Below are 20,872 nucleotides of genomic sequence, written 5' to 3'. Positions count from 1 at the left end.
GATGTTAATGCTAGATTTAATTCACCTGTGAGCCTGTGCCATGTATGTGTATTGTTGGTTGCTGGTTCTTCCTGAGTAAAATCCTTCAGCTTGAATACATCTGTCTACTTCAAGTTATTACAGTGGCAATGGTGGCGAAGACTACGGTGGTTAGTTGGTGAAGATGTTTATTGAGTGCGGTGTGGTGGAGTGGTGAGCAGTGGTGAAAATCCAGACTGTACACGGGAACATCCACATGAAGACGACGACAATAAACAATCCAACTGGGGTACGTAATCCACACAGAACGACACGATGAACGACACGATAAACCACACAACACGGGAGCAGAACAAAGAGTGAGAACATAAATAAAAGACAGAATACAGTTTTGGGTAGATTAACGTACCTTTAGGACCTACATTGTTAGAAAGAAGTCAAAATGTACCCTAGCTGTCAGTGGGACAGCACCCTTTAAGAAGGTAATTGTATGGACCATTAGGTACAGATATGTAAACATTTAGTACCAATATGTACCTTTGTATACTAATATGTTTTTGAGGTACTAATAAGCTCTCTTTGGTCCCAGTATGTATCTCTGAGGTACTAAAATGAAATCCTTAGGTGCAAAGCTGTACTTTTTGAAAGGGTACAGCCCCAGTGACAGAAAAGGTACAGTTTTGTACCTTTATTTCTGACAGTGTAAGGTTCATTAGTTAACATTAGTTAACTGCATTAGTTAATATAAACTAATAATGAACTGCACTTATACAGCATTTATTAATCTTTGTTAATGTTAATTTCAAAAATTACTAATACTTTATTAAAATCTTGTTAACATTAGTTAATGCACTGTGAACTAACATGAACAAACAATTAAAAGCTTTATTTCTATTAACTAACATGAACAAAGATCAATAAATACTGTAACAAATGTATTGCTCATGGTTTGTTCATGTTAGGTAATACATTAACTAATGAACCTTATTGTAAAGTGTTACCATTATTTTCTGAAAATTTTACAGTAATTAACCAGTATTATCTGCGAAAATTGCTTCAATGTTCTGTCAGCGCAAGTAAACTCTTAAAAATAAACCTTTCAGTCAAAGGTTCTTAAAGTCGCCATGAAAATAAAATGAAAAACTGTAATTTGTTTTGGAATATTGTGGTATTTTTACAATTAAATTATCTGTGAGCTTCATTATTTAACTCTTTCACCGCCAGCGTTTTTAAAAAAAGTTGCCAGCCAGCGCCAGCGTTTTTTATGATTTTCACCAAAGTTTAATGCCTTCCAGAAAATGTTCTTCTATAAATATATAAACATACAATATACCAAATGAAAGAACAGACCCTCTGCTTTCAAAAAAAAAAAAAAAACGTTTCTTCCTACCTTCAGTGGTTCTTTTGTAATCAGCTTTTGAATATGGGTAGGTTTCTGCAAAATCACCACATTTTGAGCAAAAAGCAGAGATAATTCCATTTTTGTGACGGACTTTTCATAGAGATCCCATTCAGAGCGATCTTTAAAACAGACACGGTCGGACATGCAGCCGCTTGCCATAGGGCAATACTTCCGGGTTTAAAAAGTTGCGGAAGGGCGCCACCTGGTGGATAATAGCGGTATTGCGGAAAGGAAAATCTCGACATTGGCGGGGAAGCGTTTTCTCTTAATTGACGAGATATCTCGTCAATGGCGGTGAAAGAGTTAAAGGGGTCAAATTGTCAGATGTTTTCCTTTGTTTTTAGAGTGTTAAATGATGTCTGTGCACACAAAAGATCTGTAAAGTTGCAAAAATTAGTGTTTCAAATCCAAAGAGAGATTCTTTTTCAACGTGAAGCCACCTAAAATGGCTCGTTTAACATGCCCATGCAGTTAGACGTCATACTGGTTTGAACATTTTCATAACACCGCCCTCATATATAGGCCTACGCATAGATAGAGGGTGTAACTTTCAATCACGCTGTAGTAGGCTATTGTTTTTTCCGCCATGTCAAGCAGACGCTGTGTTTCGTTGCAAAACTACTTTGGTTGGCATTCCAACAGAGTAAACATTAAGAAAACAGTGGTTAGGGTTTATTTACAACACAGTTTCAGAACAGTACAGCCCAAATGTTCGATTGTGTGCTGCACATTTTAAGGAGGATTACTTTCTAAACATCGCGGAGTACAACCGCTACATGTACACAAAGGCTTTGTCCAAAAAGTGGAGCAATTGTAATTTTGCAACTACACTGACATCCAGTAAGTAGCCGATGTTTTCATATTTAATAAATTTCCTCACTGACGATTCAAAGACGAGTTTGGCCCTGCTGAAAAAAACAGAATACCAGCAAGACCAGCATATGTTGTGTTTTGGTGCTGGTTTGCTAGTGAACACCAGCTAAACCAGCATCAGCACCAGCATTAGCACCAGCTAAACCAGCAACAAACCAGCATTAGCACCAGCATCCCATGCTGGTCATACCAGTATATGTTGTGTTTTGGTGCTGGTATGCTGTGACCACCAGCTAAACCAGCATAGACCAGCATAATTCCAATGCTGGTCCATGCTGGTTTGTTGCTGGTTTTTTCAGCAGGGGTTGCAGAGACGGGCCTGTGTTTTCATGCATTTCCTAATGATGATCCAAACGCGAGATTTGAGAAGTGCAGATTAGTGCTTGTTTGTTGTTTCTACGTTCACAAATGCAAACATGGTTTATGTTTTAGTATCCTTACCTTACCATCTGTTACGTTCTGCTCACATCGCGCTGGAAAGTTGATCGATTAGCTTAGCCATCCGTGTTTTCTGGGTCCGATTCAGGCTCATGTTGATAAGGTAGTAGTAAATACGATAGTATCTCGTGGCTTTCACTATTGTTTTGGGAGCTCATCTTCCAAAACTTGGCTAGGAGCATCATATTTCCGATTACGTTACTGAGGTATTCGGCCAATCACAACGCACTGGATAGCTGGCCAATCAGTTGACACCCGTTGACACCGCGCTTTCTCACAACGATGAGCTTTGTACCAAACGACTTGTCACAGATGGGCGGGACTAGAGGTGCTAAAAAAATGTATGGTATGTGGAAAATAATGATTTTTTTAACCATAAACCACACTAACACATTGTATTACACCAAATACACAAAGTAATGTGCTTTTTAGCCCTATAATATGACCCCTTTAAAAAAAATCATGTGCCCTTATAATCTTTAATCAAAAACGCAAATCTCCTCCCCTCCTCAAAACGATCTCTCTTTACTTCCAGTCATATGGTATGGCAGGTGGGCGGGGTGCTGGAGCAATTAGCAACACGACCCAACTTCAAACGATTCAGTCAGATCTCTATGAACAAATTCAAATCCAACCTGGCATTATTTCATTTCAGAACGCTTAATCACTCGGATATACTTCACCACTGGCAAAATAAGCAATCGGCACTTCTGTTTCATGGCAACTTTAAAATAATCATTTCTTTATACCTTTTCATAGTCTGTAGAACTTTTTTACTTTATATAGAATCATTGTGTAACAGAAAGGTTCTGTGGGTGTTCAAGTCTCTTAATAAAACTATACAGCCTGACAAAGAACCTTTTAGGCATCTTTATTTTATCTGTCTTTATAATGCTCATTCTAGGGTTACAGTTCTGCTGTGGGCAATGGCAGATGTCCTGAGATCTTAAAGCACTTTAACATTTTAAGCCTTTTGGTGCACATTCATAAAATTTAAGACCAGCTTTTCCAGCATATTTCATAGATGTCATTTTGAAGACTTACGAAGTGTTAGCATTTTGTTTGCAAATCCAGGCAAATGTTTAAAATCACAAAAAGCACAAAGGTTAAAATCTCAGGTCACTGAACCATCCTGTGTTGAGTTCTGACAACCTTTGTGCCTTTGCCTGACCTAGATTATGTAGTAACATGATCAAATGCAAAATAAGAGTGGATTTTTTTCTGTGGCTGTATACAGAATATGTCAAACCTATGCCCTGATTTTAGAAGTCCAAGCTAATAGTTACACTCTAAAATATAGCTGTAGACAGCGATACGGGGCCAAGCAACAATGGTCCTGCAACACGCAACGAAGCTGAAAGGACATGCAATTGAAGAATGCAATGTAGCAGATATGTATGGGAACTATCAGCACACAGGACTCAGAGATGAGAATGAACATAATGAAAAAATTTTTTTTTTGAAGTATAATATTTATGTGCATGTTGAAAGAAGGACCGATTAGTCCAATGCTGACCTAAAAAAACAATTGAACCACTAAAGCATCATACATGTTACACATGAGACTTAAACCAAAAGAGCACAAACGAAATAATACCTCTTAAAATAATAAAGTAAAATACAAATAATGAATTGAAGCTTTTGACTCTAAAGTAAGAGACTTCAATTGCTGCCCTAGCCAGGATTTGAACCCATGATCTCCAGGTGTCATGCCTGTCACTCATCTGGTTGAGCTACAGGGGAGACATACAAACAGACAGCTGCTTAAGTTAGATTGCTGAAGTGACAATGTGTATGTTCAAGTTTGGAGAGATTTTTCTCAAGAAGAGAATATTTTTTAAAACCCCTGTAGGTAGTCAAACCTGTTCGAACATTTGACTCTACATGACACAAATTTGTCAACCATTTTGATTGCCGCCGTATGGTGGATTTGAACCCGCAACCTCTGGATTTCATGCCCATCACGCATTTGGTTGAGCTACTGGGAAGGCATAGATTACCCCATCAAATATTCTCCATAGAAGTTTAGTTGATTAAATGGTTTAAAAGTTATTCCTGTTGACAAATGTATTACTTTTGAACAAAGATAAATATCAAAATTATGTTTGGTCATTTCTATGTGGCTCGGTCCAAAGATAATCTGAGCCAAATTGTGTAACAATTCAACAAACACTGCAAAAGTAATAGCAAAAAAACTGAATACTGTACTTTTCAAAATGGCCGCTACTGCATATTTGAACTGGTGATGATGCTTGGCCACCAAATTACTGCAAGCCGTGCAGAACATGGAAAACAGACTGGTTGAGAATAATAGGTGAGAATAAACTCAAAACAAATATTAATAGAAAAACATAACACATGCATCAGACGGGATTCGAACCCTCAACCTCTGAGTTTTGATGCATGCGTTTAATAGACTGCGCTACACAGGCAGTGTAGCCAGCCAAGGTTTTCAGAGCTGCAAACATTCAAATGGCACAATCAAGGAAGGTGCAGACATGACATTGCAGAGCAGAAATAACAAAATTACAATTTATATGAGAATCAGATAGTTTAAGTGAGAACAGTTAAAGTTAAAGTCAAGAAAAACATGTTGTATAGGAATGCACAACATGTTATAATACAGTCATAATAATTTTAATGAGACAATGTCACAGGGACAGTCAACTTTGGACAGGTATTTCTCGGGAATGGCAGAGAATATCAAAAATGTGTTTGGTCATTTCTGTGCGGATTGCTCCAAAGTTTATGTGAGCAGAGCCTGGCATAAAAAAGACTTAATTTGCAAAAGTAGTAGCGAAAAAACTACTTCACATATGCTATGAAATAAGACATGAACAGAATGTTGAAAACTGACAAATGAGATATCGTTGCAATCGACATAAACCAGTGAATAAAAATTCACAAAGAAAATGAATATCAGACAAAGTTTTCAGAAGTTATGGGCTGTTTTATATAGTTTATGAACCCTAGGTGGCGCTGTCTTCAGATTTCCCAGGTACCTTTAGGACATCATACCGATGCTCCCTACCGATTTTTGTGCCGATACATTATATCGAATAATAGTTATCACAATATATGACAAAATTCAAAATGGTGGACAGGCGGTTTGGTAATTTCTGGCATAATATATATCGACAGATTTGTCATGAGCCAAGGAATCCATAGACACCAAAAGCATAATTTTCTATCAAACATTTCAAAAGTTATGGGCAAAAATAGCCATTTTTCATATCTCATGACCCATAGGTGGCGCTGTCCTCAAATTTGACATGGTACCCCAGTTCATGGTCCTTATGAAGGGTACCAAGTTTTATTTCAATTGATCAAAGAATGACCGAGATAATGACTCAGAACGAATTTTGGGTCGACATCGATAAATGTACGCATTTATAACTTTTGAACAAAGATAAAAATCAAAATTCTGTTCGGTCATTTCTATGCACCTCGGTCCAAAGATTATCTGTGCCAAATTGCGTAACAATGCAATGAACGCTGCAAAAGTAGTAGCGAAAAAACAAAATACTGTACTTTTCAAAATGGCCGCTACTGTAATGGGTGGAGTCTTAATGTAAGGTGTTCATTGTAATGAGCGTGAGGAGAGCAATCAGATGTACTAAGTAGAATTTTTGTTGATCAAATTATTCTAGAGTTATAACCATTTGAATATTGAATTTTTGAAGTGTTGGTGGCGCTATAGAGTTAATGCTAGAGACCCCATATTTGGTCACATAACTATTTAGGACCACCACTACAAGTGTGGCAAATTTTTTTCATTTTCCTATGTACGGTTCATAGGGCTGCCATAGACTCCCATTGGGGAAGAAGAAATATAATAATAATAATAATAATAATAATAAATATAGCTGCAAGCAGCAACACGGGGTCAAGCACCTTCGGCGCAATGAACACAGCACAGCAAGCACACAAAGCACGGCAAGCTCACAAAGCAGAGCAATTACACAAATCACAGCAGGCACACAAAGCACAGCAAGCTCACAAAGCACAGCAAGCACACAAAGCACAGCAGGCACATAAAGCACAGCAAGCACACAAAGCACAGCAATTACACAAATCACAGCGGGCACACAATGCACAGCAAGCTCACAAAGCGCAGCAAGCAAACAAAGCACAGCAAGCACACAAAGTACAGCAAGCTCACAATGCACACCAAGCACACAAAGCACAGCAATTACACAAAGCACAGCAGGCACACAAAGCACAGCAAGCTCACAAAGCACAGCCAGCACATAAAGCACAGCAAGCTCCCAAAGCACAGCAAGCACGCAAAGCACAGCAAGCACACAAAGCACAGCAAGCACACAAAGCATAGCAAGCTCAAAAAGCACAGCAAGCACACAAAGCACATTAATTACACAAATCACAGCAGGCACACAAAGCACAGCAAGCTCACAAAGCACAGCAAGCACACAAAGCACAGCAAGCACACAAAGCACAGCAAGTACACAAAGCATAGCAAGCTCACAAAGCACAGCAAGCACACAAAGCACAGCAAGCTCACAAAGCACAGCAAGCTCACAAAGCACAGCAAGCACACAAAGCACAGCAAGCTCACAAAGCACAGCAAGCTCACAAAGCACAGCAAGCTCACAAAGCTCAGCAAGCTCACAAAGCACAGCAAGCACACAAAGCACAGTAAGCACACAAAGCACAGCAAGCACACAAAGCATAGCAACAAAAAAAGCACTGCAAGCACACAAAGCACAGCAAGCACAGCAAACTCACAAAGCACAGCAAGCTCACAAAGCACAACCAGCACACAAAGCACAGCAAACTCCCAAAGCACAGCAAGCACACAAAGCACAGAAAGCACAGCAAGAACCCCCACAATGCAGAGCAACAACAGCAAACATGGAAAAATAGAACACATTTGAACTACAGACAGGTTGAGAAGAACTGATGAGGAAGAACAAAATACCTGACTCAGGTGGGTTTCGAACCCAGGAACTCAGAATCTCAATACATATGATTAACTTGATGCGCCACTCAGATGACACAGCTCATGAGGCAGCAGAAAAGAGATTAGAAAGCTACAAGGATTAACATATGTCAAATTAGTTTATAAACCCTAGGTGGCGCTGTACTCTGACTTCTCAGGTACCTTCAGGATATCATGTCAAAGCTCCTTATCAATTTTTGCGCAGATATGTCCAATAGTTCAAAAAATATAACAATTTATGTCAAATTTCAAAATGGCGGACAGGCGGTTCAGTCAAACCTGGCATAATTCACATCAACAGATGCGGCATGAGGTAAGCAATCCATAGACATCAAGATCATAATTTTCTGACAAACAGTTCAGAAGTTATGGGCAAAAATAGCCTATTTTATTATCTCATGACCCATAGGTGGCGCTGTCACCAAATTTGGCATGGACCCCAAGATCATGGTCCACATGAAGTGTACCAAATTTCATTTCAATTGATCAAAGAATGACTGAGCTACAGCTTCAGAACCATTTTTGCGTCAACCTCGTTAAGTTTGCGCATTTATTACTTTTGAACAAAGATAAATATCAAAATTCTGTTCGGTCATTTCTATGCGGCTCACTCCAAAGATCATCTGTGCCAAATTTCATAAGAATTGAACCACATTTGAAGGAGGAGTAGCGAAAAAACGAAATACTGTACATTTCAAAATGGCCGCTACTGTAATGGGTGGAGTCTTACTGTAAAGTATCAAATTCAATAAGCGGGATGAGAGCAATCACGTGTACTAAGCAGAATTTTCATAGATCAAATGGTTCACCAATTATAACAGTTTGAACATTGAATTTTTGGACTACTGGTGGCGCTATAGAGTTACTGCTAAAGACCCCATTTTTGGTCACATGACTATTTATGACCACCTCTACATCTGTGCCAAATTTCATCATTTTCCTATGTACGGTTCATAGGGCTGCCATAGACTCCCATTGGGGAAAAATAATAATAATAATAAATATAGCTGCAAGCAGCAACACGGGGTCAAGCACCTTCGGCGCAATGCACACACAGCACAGCAAGCAAACAAAGCACAGCAAGCTCACAATGCACAGCAAGCACACAAAGCACAGCAATTACACAAATCACAGCAGGCACACAAAGCACAGCAGGCTCACAAAGCACAGCAAGCTCACAAAGCACAGCAAGCACACAAAGCACAGCAAGCACAACAAGCACACAAAGCACAGCAAGCACACAAAGCATAGCAAGCTCACAAAGCACAGCAAGCACACAAAGCACAGCAAGCACACAAGGCACAGCAAGCACACCAAAGCACAGCAAGCTCAAAATTAAGAGCAAGCACACAAAGCACAGCAAGCACACAAAGCACAGCAAGCACACAAAGCACAGCAATTACACAAATCACAGCAGGCACACAAAGCACAGCAAGCTCACAAAGCACAGCAAGCTCACAAAGCACAGCAAGCTCACAAAGCACAGCAAGCTCACAAAGCACAGCAAGCTCACAAAGAACAGCAAGAACCACCACAATGCAGAGCAACAACAGCAAACATGGAAAAATAGAACACATGTGAACTACAGACAGGTTGAGAAGAATTGATGAGGAAGAACAAAACGTCATGACTCAGGTGGGATTCGAACCCAGGAACTCAGATTCTCAATGCATGTGGTTAATTAGATGCGCCACTCAGTTGACACAGTTCATTGGGCAGCAGAAAAGAGATAACAGTATAATATCAATAAGAATTGTTATAGTTTATAACCCCTAGGTGGCGCTGTGCTCTGACTTTCCACGTACCTTTAGGACATCATGTCGAAGCTCCTTACCAATTTTTGCGCAGATATGTCCAATAGTTCAAAAAATATAACAAATTATGTGAAATTTCAAAATGGCGGACAGGCGGTTCGGTCAAACCCGGCATAATACACATCGACAGATGCGGCATGAGGTAAGCAATCCATAGACATCAAGATCATAATTTTCTGACAAACAGTTCAGAAGTTATGGGCAAAAATAGCCTATTTTATTATCTCATGACCCATAGGTGGCGCTGTCACCAAATTTGGCATGGACCCCAAGTTCATGGTCCACATGTAGTGTACCAAATTTCATTTCAATTGATCAAAGAATGACTGAGCTACAGCTTCAGAACCATTTTTGCGTCAACCTCGTTAAGTTTGCGCATTTATTACTTTTAAACAAAGATAAATATCAAAATTCTGTTCAGTCATTTCTATGCGGCTTACTCCAAAGATCATCTGTGCCAAATCTCATAAGAATTGAATCACATTTGAAGGAGGAGTAGCGAAAAAATGAAATACTGTACATTTCAAAATGGACACTACTGTAATGGGTGGAGTTTTACTGTAATGTATTAAAAACAACAAGCATGAGGAGAGCAATCACGTGTACTAAGTAGAATTTTCATAGATCAAGCGGATCAGAAGTTATAACCATTTGAACATTGAATTTTTGCACTGCTGGTGGCGCTATAGAGTTAGTACTAGAGACCCCATTTTTGGTCACATGACAATTTATAACCACCACTACAACTGTGCCAAATTTCATCATTTTCCTACATACGGTTCATAGGGCTGCCATAGACTCCCATTGGGGAAGAAGAAAAATTTACTAACAGAAACAATGACCAATATAGCTGCAAGCAGCGATACGGGGTCAAGCACCTTCGGCGCAATGAGCACCCAAAGCACAGCAAAAACGGCACGACGCAGCATATGCGCAAAGCGCAGAAAGCGCGCAATACAGAGCCCGAACCCGAAGCAAAGCAAATGCAGAGCAGAACCACTGCAGTGCGGAGCAACAACAGTAAAGATGGCAAAAATATAATATCAGACAAAGTATTCAGAAGTTATAAGCAGTTCCATAAGAACTGTTATAGTTTATAACCCCTAGGTGGCGCTGTACTCTGACTTCCCAGGTACCTTCAGGACATCATGTCGAAGCTCCTTATTAATTTTTGCGCGGATATGTCCAATATTTCCAAAAATATAACAAATTATGTGAAATTTCAAAATGGCGGACAGGCGGTTCGGTCAAACCCGGCATAATACACATCGACAGATGCGGCATGAGGTAAGCAATCCATAGACATCAAGATCATAATTTTCTGACAAACAGTTCAGAAGTTATGGGCAAAAATAGCCTATTTTATTATCTCATGACCCATAGGTGGCGCTGTCACCAAATTTGGCATGGACCCCAAGTTCATGGTCCACATGAAGTCTACCAAATTTCATTTCAATTGATCAAAGAATGACTGAGCTACAGCTTCAGAACCATTTTTGCGTCAACCTCGTTAAGTTTGCGCATTTATTACTTTTGAACAAAGATAAATATCAAAATTCTGTTCAGTCATTTCTATGCGGCTTACTCCAAAGATCATCTGTGCCAAATCTCATAAGAATTGAACAACATTTGAAGGAGGAGTAGCGAAAAAATGGAATACTGTACATTTCAAAATGGCCGCTACTGTAATGGGTGGAGTTTTACTGTAAGGTATTAAAATCAACAAGCATGAGGAGAGCAATCACGTGTACTAAGTAGAATTTTCATAGATCAAGCGGATCAGAAGTTATAACCCTTTGAACATTGAATTTTTGAACTGCTGGTGGCGCTATAGAGTTAGTACTAGAGACCCCATTTTTGGTCACATGACTTTTTAAGACCACCACTACAACTGTGCCAAATTTCATCATTTTCCTATGTACGGTTCATAGGGCTGCCATAGACGCCTATGGCTAAGAAGAAGAAGAAGAAGCAGAATAATAATAATAATAAATATAGCTGCAAGCAGCGATTCGGGGCCAAGCACCTTTAGCGCAATGAGCACCCAAAGCACAGCAAGCAACATAGAAGGTATCAATCACCCAATGCTCACTGACCACCCAAGGTGCATCAAGAACACAAAGCGCAGCAAGTACCCAAAGCGTTGCAATGACAGAGCAGAACCACCGCAGTGCAGAGCAGCAACAGAAAACATGGCAAAAATAGAACATATGTGAACTACAGACAGGTCAAGAAGAATAGGTGGGAAAGAACAAAACTTTAATAGAAGAAATTAACACCTGCCTCAGGTGGGATTCGAACCCATGAACTCAGGATCTCTATGCATACGACTTAGTGGATGCGCCACTCAGCAGACACAGCTCAAGGGGCAGCAGGAAAGAGATTACAGAAATGCAAGCATTGACATATGCCAATCACCAAAGATGTAGAAATGACACCGCAGAGCAGAAATCACAGAAATACAATGTATATGAGAATCAAAAAGCTCAAGTGAGATTGAAGACAAGAAGAACATTCCGTAGAGTAACGCTATAAAATGTAATATAAAGTAATTAACTATGACAAATAGACAACATCACAGGGACGATCAACTTTACAGAGGTTTTTCTCAAAAAAATTCCTAGGTGCAAGAAAAATCTGTTCAGTCATTTCTGTGCGGATTGCTCCAAACATTATACGAGCAGAACCTGGCATAAAATAAACAAAATTTGTAAAAGGAGTAGCGAAAAAATCATTTACCATATGCCTTACAATAACACATGAACAGAATGATGGAAAATGAGAAACGAGGTATCGTTGCAATCGGCATAAACCAGTGAATACAATTTCACAAAGAAAATTAATATCCGACAAAGTATTCAGAAGTTATGAGCAGTTCTATAAGAACTGTTATAGTTTATAACCCCTAGGTGGCGCTGTATTCTGACTTCCCAGATACAATCAGGACATCATGCCAAAGCTTCCTATCGATTTTTGCGCCAATATATCCAATACTTCAAAAGTTATAACAATTTATGACAAATTTCAAAATGGCGGACAGGCGGTTCGGTCAAACCTGGCATAATACACATCGACAGATGCGGCATGAGGTAAGGAATCCGTAGACACCAAGATCATAATTTTCTGACAAACGATTCAGAAGTTATGCGCAAAAATAGCCTTTTTTACTATCTCATGACCCATAGGTGGCGCTGTCACCAAATTTGGCATGGACCCCCATTTCATGGTCGACATGAAGCGTACCAAATTTCATCTCGATTGATCAAAAAATGACCGAGATACAGCTTCAGAACCAATTTTGCGTCAATCTCGTTAAGTTCACGCATTAATTACTTTTAAATAAAGAAAAATATCAAAATTCTGTTCAGTCATTTCTATGCGGCTCACTCCAAAGATCACATGTGCCAAATCTCATAAGAATTGAACCAAATTTGAAGGAGGAGTAGCGAAAAAACGAAATACGGTACATTTCAAAATGGCCGCTACTGTAATGGGTGGAGTCTTACTGTAAGGTATTAAAAACAATAAGCATGAGGAGAGCAATCACGTGTACTAAGTAGAATTTTCATAGAGCAAATGGATCATGAGTTATAACCATTTGAACATTGAATTTTTGAGATGATGGTGGCGCTATAGAGTTACTGCTAGAGACCCCATTTTTGGCCAAATGACTATTTATGACCACCACTACAACTGTGCCAAATTTCATCATTTTCCTACATACGGTTCATAGGGCTGCCATAGACACCAATGGCTAAGAAGAAGAAAAAAGTACAATTCCAATAGGTGTCTCAGCACCTTCGGTGCTTGACCCCTAATAATATTAATAATACTAACAATTACAATAGGTGTCTCAGCACCTTCGGTGCTTGACCCCTAATAATACTAACAATTACAATAGGTGTCTCAGCACCTTCGGTGCTTGACCCCTAAATATAGCTGTAGACAGCGATACGGGGCCAAGCAACAATGGTCCTGCAACACGCAACGAAGCTGAAAGGACATGCAATTGAAGAATGCAATGTAGCAGATATGTATGGGAACTATCAGCACACAGGACTCAGAGATGAGAATGAACATAATGAAAAAATTTTTTTTTTGAAGTATAATATTTATGTGCATGTTGAAAGAAGGACCGATTAGTCCAATGCTGACCTAAAAAACAATTGAACCACTAAAGCATCATACATGTTACACATGAGACTTAAACCAAAAGAGCACAAACGAAATAATACCTCTTAAAATAATAAAGTAAAATACAAATAATGAATTGAAGCTTTTGACTCTAAAGTAAGAGACTTCAATTGCAGCCCTAGCCAGGATTTGAACCCATGATCTCCAGGTGTCATGCCTGTCACTCATCTGGTTGAGCTACAGGGGAGACATACATACAGACAGCTGCTTAAGTTAGATTGCTGAAGTGACAATGTGTATGTTCAAGTTTGGAGAGATTTTTCTCAAGAAGAGAATATTTTTTAAAACCCCTGTAGGTAGTCAAACCTGTTCGAACATTTGACTCTACATGACACAAATTTGTCAACCATTTTGATTGCCGCCGTATGGTGGATTTGAACCCGCAACCTCTGGATTTCATGCCCATCACGCATTTGGTTGAGCTACTGGGAAGGCATAGATTTCCCCATCAAATATTCTCCATAGAAGTTTAGTTGATTAAATGGTTTAAAAGTTATTCCTGTTGACAAATGTATTACTTTTGAACAAAGATAAATATCAAAATTATGTTTGGTCATTTCTATGTGGCTCGGTCCAAAGATAATCTGAGCCAAATTGTGTAACAATTCAACAAACACTGCAAAAGTAGTAGCAAAAAAACTGAATACTGTACTTTTCAAAATGGCCGCTACTGCATATTTGAACTGGTGATGATGCTTGGCCACCAAATTACTGCAAGCCGTGCAGAACATGGAAAACAGACTGGTTGAGAATAATAGGTGAGAATAAACTCAAAACAAATATTAATAGAAAAACATAACACATGCATCAGACGGGATTCGAACCCTCAACCTCTGAGTTTTGATGCATGCGTTTAATAGACTGCGCTACACAGGCAGTGTAGCCAGCCAAGGTTTTCAGAGCTGCAAACATTCAAATGGCACAATCAAGGAAGGTGCAGACATGACATTGCAGAGCAGAAATAACAAAATTACAATTTATATGAGAATCAGATAGTTTAAGTGAGAACAGTTAAAGTTAAAGTCAAGAAAAACATGTTGTATAGGAATGCACAACATGTTATAATACAGTCATAATAATTTTAATGAGACAATGTCACAGGGACAGTCAACTTTGGACAGGTATTTCTCGGGAATGGCAGAGAATATCAAAAATGTGTTTGGTCATTTCTGTGCGGATTGCTCCAAAGTTTATGTGAGCAGAGCCTGGCATAAAAAAGACTTAATTTGCAAAAGTAGTAGCGAAAAAACTACTTCACATATGCTATGAAATAAGACATGAACAGAATGTTGAAAACTGACAAATGAGATATCGTTGCAATCGACATAAACCAGTGAATAAAAATTCACAAAGAAAATGAATATCAGACAAAGTTTTCAGAAGTTATGGGCTGTTTTATATAGTTTATGAACCCTAGGTGGCGCTGTCTTCAGATTTCCCAGGTACCTTTAGGACATCATACCAATGCTTCCTACCGATTTTTGTGCCGATACATTATATAGAATAATAGTTATCCCAATTTAAAACAAAATTCAAAATAGTGTACAGGCGGTTTGGTAATTTCTGGCATAATATATATCGACAGATTTGTCATGAGCCAAGGAATCCATAGACACCAAGATCATAATTTTCTATCAAACATTTCAATAGTTATGGGCAAAAATAGCCATTTTTCATATCTCATGACCCATAGGTGGCGCTGTCCTCAAATTTGGCATGGTACCCCAGTTCATGGTCCTTATGAAGGGTACCAAGTTTCATTTCAATTGATCAAAGAATGACCGAGATAATGACTCAGAACGAATTTTGGGTCGACATCGATAAATGTACGCATTTATAACTTTTGAACAAAGATAAAAATCAAAATTCTGTCCGGTCATTTCTCTGCGGCTCCGTCCAAAGAAAATTTGAGCCAAATTGTGTAACAATTCAAGAAACACTGCAAAAGTAGTAGCAAAAAAACTGAATACTGTACTTTTCAAAATGGCTGCTACTGCATTTTTGAAATGGTGGTGGCGATTGGCAACCAAATTATGACAAGCAGTGCAGAACATGGAAAACAGACTGGTTAAGAATAATAGGTGAGAATTAACTCCAAACAAAATCTTATTAGTAAAACATAACACATGCATCAGGTGGGATTCGAACCCTCAACCTCTGAGTTTTGATGCATGCGTTTAGTAGACTGCGCTACACAGGCAGTGTAGCTAGCCAAGGTTTTCAGAGCTGCAAACATTCAAATGGCACAATCAAGGAAGATGCAGACATGACATTGCAGAGCAGAAATAACAAAATTACAATTTATATGATAATCAGATAGTTTAAGTGAGAACAGTTAAAGTTTAAGTCAAGAAAAACATGTTGTATAGGAATGTACAACATGTTATAATACAGTCATAATAATTTAATATGACAAAGAGACAATGTCACAGGGACAGTCAACTTTGGAGAGGTATTTCTCGGGAATGGCAGAGAATATAAAAAATGTGTTTGGTCATTTCTATGCGGATTGCTCTAAAGTTTATTTGAGCAGAGCCCGGCATAAAATAGACTTAATTTGCAAAAGTAGTAGCGAAAAAACTACTTCACATATGCTATGTAATAAAATATTAACAGAATGTTGGAAACTGACAAATGAGATATCGTTGCAATCGACAGAAACCAGTGAATAAAAATTCACAAAGAAAATGAATATCGGACAAAGTTTTTAGAAGTTATAGGCTGTTTTATATAGTTTATAAACCCTAGGTGGCGCTGTTTTCAGATTTCCCAGGTACCTTCAGGACATCATACCGATGCTCCCTACCGATTTTTGTGCCGATACATTATATCGAATAATAGTTATCACAATATATGACAAAATTCAAAATGGTGGACAGGCGGTTTGGTAATTTCTGGCATAATATATATCGACAGATTTGTCATGAGCCAAGGAATCCATAGACACCAAGAGCATAATTTTCTATCAAACATTTCAAAAGTTATGGGCAAAAATAGCCATTTTTCATATCTCATGACCCATAGGTGGCGCTGTCCTCAAATTTGACATGGTACCCCAGTTCATGGTCCTTATGAAGGGTACCAAGTTTTATTTCAATTGATCAAAGAATGACCGAGATAATGACTCAGAACGAATTTTGGGTCGACATCGATAAATGTACGCATTTATAACTTTTGAACAAAGATAAAAATCAAAATTCTGTTCGGTCATTTCTATGCACCTCGGTCCAAAGATTATCTGTGCCAAATTGCTTAACAATGCAATGAACGCTGCAAAAGTAGTAGCGAAAAAACAAAATACTGTACTTTTCAAAATGGCCGCTACTGTAATGGGTGGAGTCTTAATGTAAGGTGTTCATTGTAATGAGCGTGAGGAGAGCAATCAGATGTACTAAGTAGAATTTTTGTTGATCAAATTATGCTAGAGTTATAACCATTTGAATATTGAATTTTTGAAGTGTTGGTGGCGCTATAGAGTTAATGCTAGAGACCCCATATTTGGTCACATAACTATTTAGGACCACCACTACAAGTGTGGCAATTTTTTTTCATTTTCCTATGTACGGTTCATAGGGCTGCCATAGACTCCCATTGGGGAAGAAGAAATATAATAATAATAATAATAATAATAATAATAAATATAGCTGCAAGCAGCAATTGCGGGGTCAAGCACCTTCAGCGCAATGAGCACCCAAAGCACAGCAAAAACCACACGACGCAGCAAATGCGCAAAGCGCAGAAAGCGCGCAATACAGAGCCCGAACCCGAAGCAAAGCAAATGCAGAGCAGAACCACTGCAGTGCGGAGCAACAACAGTAAAGATGGCAAAAATATAACACGTGTGGAAAACCAGACAGGTCGAGAAGAACGTGTTAAAGGGAACACAAAAGGAAATCTCAATAAGTGAAAGTAAGAGCTGGGATTCGAACCCATGACCTCAGGTTCCCAAAGCAACGCACTAACCGCATGCGCCACTGAGTAAACAATTAAACCACTGAGTTGGTGTGTCCAAGCTATAGAATAGAGATTTAGAGCTGTAAACATTGATATCCAGCAATTACCAAACGTGCAGAAATGACAACAGAGAGCACAAATTACTGAAATACAATGTATTGTATGAAAATCACAAAACTTAAGTGAGAAAAAAAGTTAAGACAAAAATCACTGCACATGGGATTCGAACCCATGAACTCGGGTTCCCAAAGCACAGCAGTTACCGCATGCGCCACTGAGTAAACGATTAAACCACTGAGTTGGTGTGTCCAAGCTATAGAATAGAGATTTAGAGCTGTAAACATTGATATCCAGCAATTACCAAACGTGCAGAAATGACAACAGAGAGCACAAATAACTGAAATACAATGTATAGTATGAAAATCACAAAACTTAAGTGAGAAAAAAGTTAAGACAAAATATCACAGCCCATGGGATTCAAACCCATGACCTCAGAATCTCATTGCGTGTGGTTAACCCGATGCGCAACTCAGTTAACACAGCTCAAAGGGCAGCAAAAAACAGCTTAGGTGCTGCAAGGATTGACATATGCCAATCAAGACAGATGCAGAACTGACAGTGCAGAGCAGAACTAACAGAAATACAATGTATATGATAATCAAAAAGCTCAAGTGAGATTGAAGACAAGAAGATCATTCTGTATAGTAATGCTATACAATGTAATATACAGTCACAATAATTTACTATGACAAATAGACAACGTCACAGGCACGGTCAACTTTGGAGTGGTATTTCTAAGAAAAAGAAAACAGAATATCAAAAATCTGTTCAGTCATTTCTGTGCGGATTGCTCCAAACATTATACGAGCAGTACCTGGCATAAAATAAACAAAATTTGTAAAAAGAGTAGCGAAAAAATCATCTACCATATGCTTTACAATAACACATGAACAGAATGTTGGAAAATGACAAACGAGGTATCGTTGCAATCGGCATAAACCAGTGAATACAATTTCACAAAGAAATTAATATCAGACAAAGTATTCAGAAGTTATAAGCAGATCCATAAGAACTGTTATAGTTTATAACCCCTAGGTGGCGCTATACTCTGACTTCCAAGGTACCTTCAAGACATCATGCTGAATCTCCCTACTGATTTTTGCACGGATATGTCCAATAGTTCAAAAGATATAACAATTTATGACAAATTTCGAAATGTCGGACAGATGTGTGTGGTCAAACCCGGCATAATACACATCGACAGATGCGGCATGAGGTAAGCAATCCATAGACATCAAGATCATAATTTTCTGACAAACAGTTTAGAAGTTATGGGCAAAAATAGCCTATTTTATTATCTCATGACCCATAGGTGGCGCTGTCACCAAATTTGGCATGGACCCCAAGTTCATGGTCCACATGAAGTGTACCAAATTTCATTTCAATTGATCAAAGAATGACCGAGCTACAGCTTCAGAACCATTTTTGCGTCAACCTCGTTAAGTTTGCGCATTTATTACTTTTGAACAAAGATAAATATCAAAATTCTGTTCAGTCATTTCTATGCGGCTTACTCCAAAGATCATCTGTGCCAAATCTCATAAGAATTGAACAACATTTGAAGGAGGAGTAGGGAAAAAATGGAATACTGTACATTTCAAAATGGCCGCTACTGTAATGGGTGGAGTTTTACTGTAAGGTATTAAAAGCAACAAGCATGAGGAGAGAAATCACGTGTACTAAGTAGAATTTTCATAGATCAAGCGGATCAGAAGTTATAACCCTTTGAACATTGAATTTTTGCACTGCTGGTGGCGCTATAGAGTTAGTACTAGAGACCCCATTTTTGGTCACATGACTTTTTAAGACCACCACTACAACTGTGCCAAATTTCATCATTTTCCTATGTACGGTTCATAGGGCTGCCATAGACACCTATGGCTAAGAAGAAGAAGAAGCAGAATAATAATAATAATAAATATAGCTGCAAGCAGCAACGCGGGGTCAAGCAGCTTCAGCGCAATGAGCACCCAAAGCACAGCAAAAACCACACGACGCAGAAAATGCGCAAAGCGCAGAAAGCGCGCAATACAGAGCCCAAACCCGAAGCAAAGCAAATGCAGAGCAGAACCACTGCAGTGCGGAGCAACAACAGTAAAGATGGCAAAAATATAACACGTGTGGAAAACCAGACAGGTCGAGAAGAACGTGTTAAAGGGAACACAAAAGGAAATCTCAATAAGTGAAAGTAAGAGCTGGGATTCGAACCCATGACCTCAGGTTCCCAAAGCAACGCACTAACCGCATGCGCCACTGAGTAAACGATTAAACCACTGAGTTGGTGTGTCCAAGCTATAGAATAGAGATTTAGAGCTGTAAACATTGATATCCAGCAATTACCAAACGTGCAGAAATAACAACAGAGAGCACAAATAACTGAAATACAATGTATTGTATGAAAATCACAAAACTTAAGTGAGAAAAAAGTTAAGACAAAATATCACTGCACATGGGGTTTGAACCCATGACCTCAGAATCTCATGGCATGTGGTTAACCAGATGCGCAACTCAGCTAACACAGCTCAAAGGGCAGCAAAAAACAGCTTAGGTGCTTCAAGGATTGACGTGTGCCAATCAACACAGATGCAGAACTGACAGTGCAGAGCAGAACTATCAGAAATACAATGTATATGGGAATCAAAAAGCTCAAATGAGATTGAAGACAAGAACATCATTCTGTATAGTAATGCTATACAATGTAATATACAGTCACATTAATTTACTATGACAAATAGACAACGTCACAGGCACGGTCAACTTTGGAGTGGTATTTCTAAGAAAGAGAACAGAATATCAAAAATCTGTTCGGTCATTTCTGTGCGGATTGCTCCAAACATTATACGAGCAGTACCTGGCATAAAATAAACAACATTTGTAAAAGGAGTAGCGAAAAAATAATCTACCATATGCTTTACAATAACACATGAACAGAATGTTGGAAAATGACAAACGAGGCATCGTTGCAATCGGCATAAACCAGTGAATACAATTTCACAAAGAAATTAATATCAGACAAAGTATTCAGAAGTTACAAGCAGTTCCATGAGAACTGTTATAGTTTATAACCCCTAGGTGGCGCTGTATTTGACTTCCCAGGTACCTTCAGGACATCATGTCGAAGCTCCTTACTAATTTTTGCGCGGATATGTCCAATAGTTCAAAAAATATAACAAATTATGTGAAATTTCAAAATGGCGG

The 20,872-nt window shown here is 38.7% G+C and overlaps 1 protein-coding gene across 1 annotated transcript in view; it reads right to left on the bottom strand.

Moving 5' to 3' along the window:
• Positions 1 to 88: 88 nt before the first annotated feature.
• Positions 89 to 20,872, bottom strand: part of lrata (lecithin retinol acyltransferase a) — a 41,071-nt gene continuing 20,287 nt past the window's right edge. Inside the window, exon 3 of the transcript XR_010527746.2 lies at positions 89 to 100. The gene's annotated coding sequence lies outside the window, so the exon portion shown is untranslated. The remainder of the gene's footprint in view (positions 101 to 20,872) is intronic.

The sequence above is a fragment of the Paramisgurnus dabryanus genome, chromosome 4, assembly GCF_030506205.2.
Source record: "Paramisgurnus dabryanus chromosome 4, PD_genome_1.1, whole genome shotgun sequence".
NCBI classification, from domain to species: Eukaryota; Metazoa; Chordata; class Actinopteri; order Cypriniformes; family Cobitidae; genus Paramisgurnus; species Paramisgurnus dabryanus.
The sequence above is the reverse complement of the archived record's forward strand: the minus strand, read 5'-3'. Positions and strand labels throughout refer to the sequence as shown.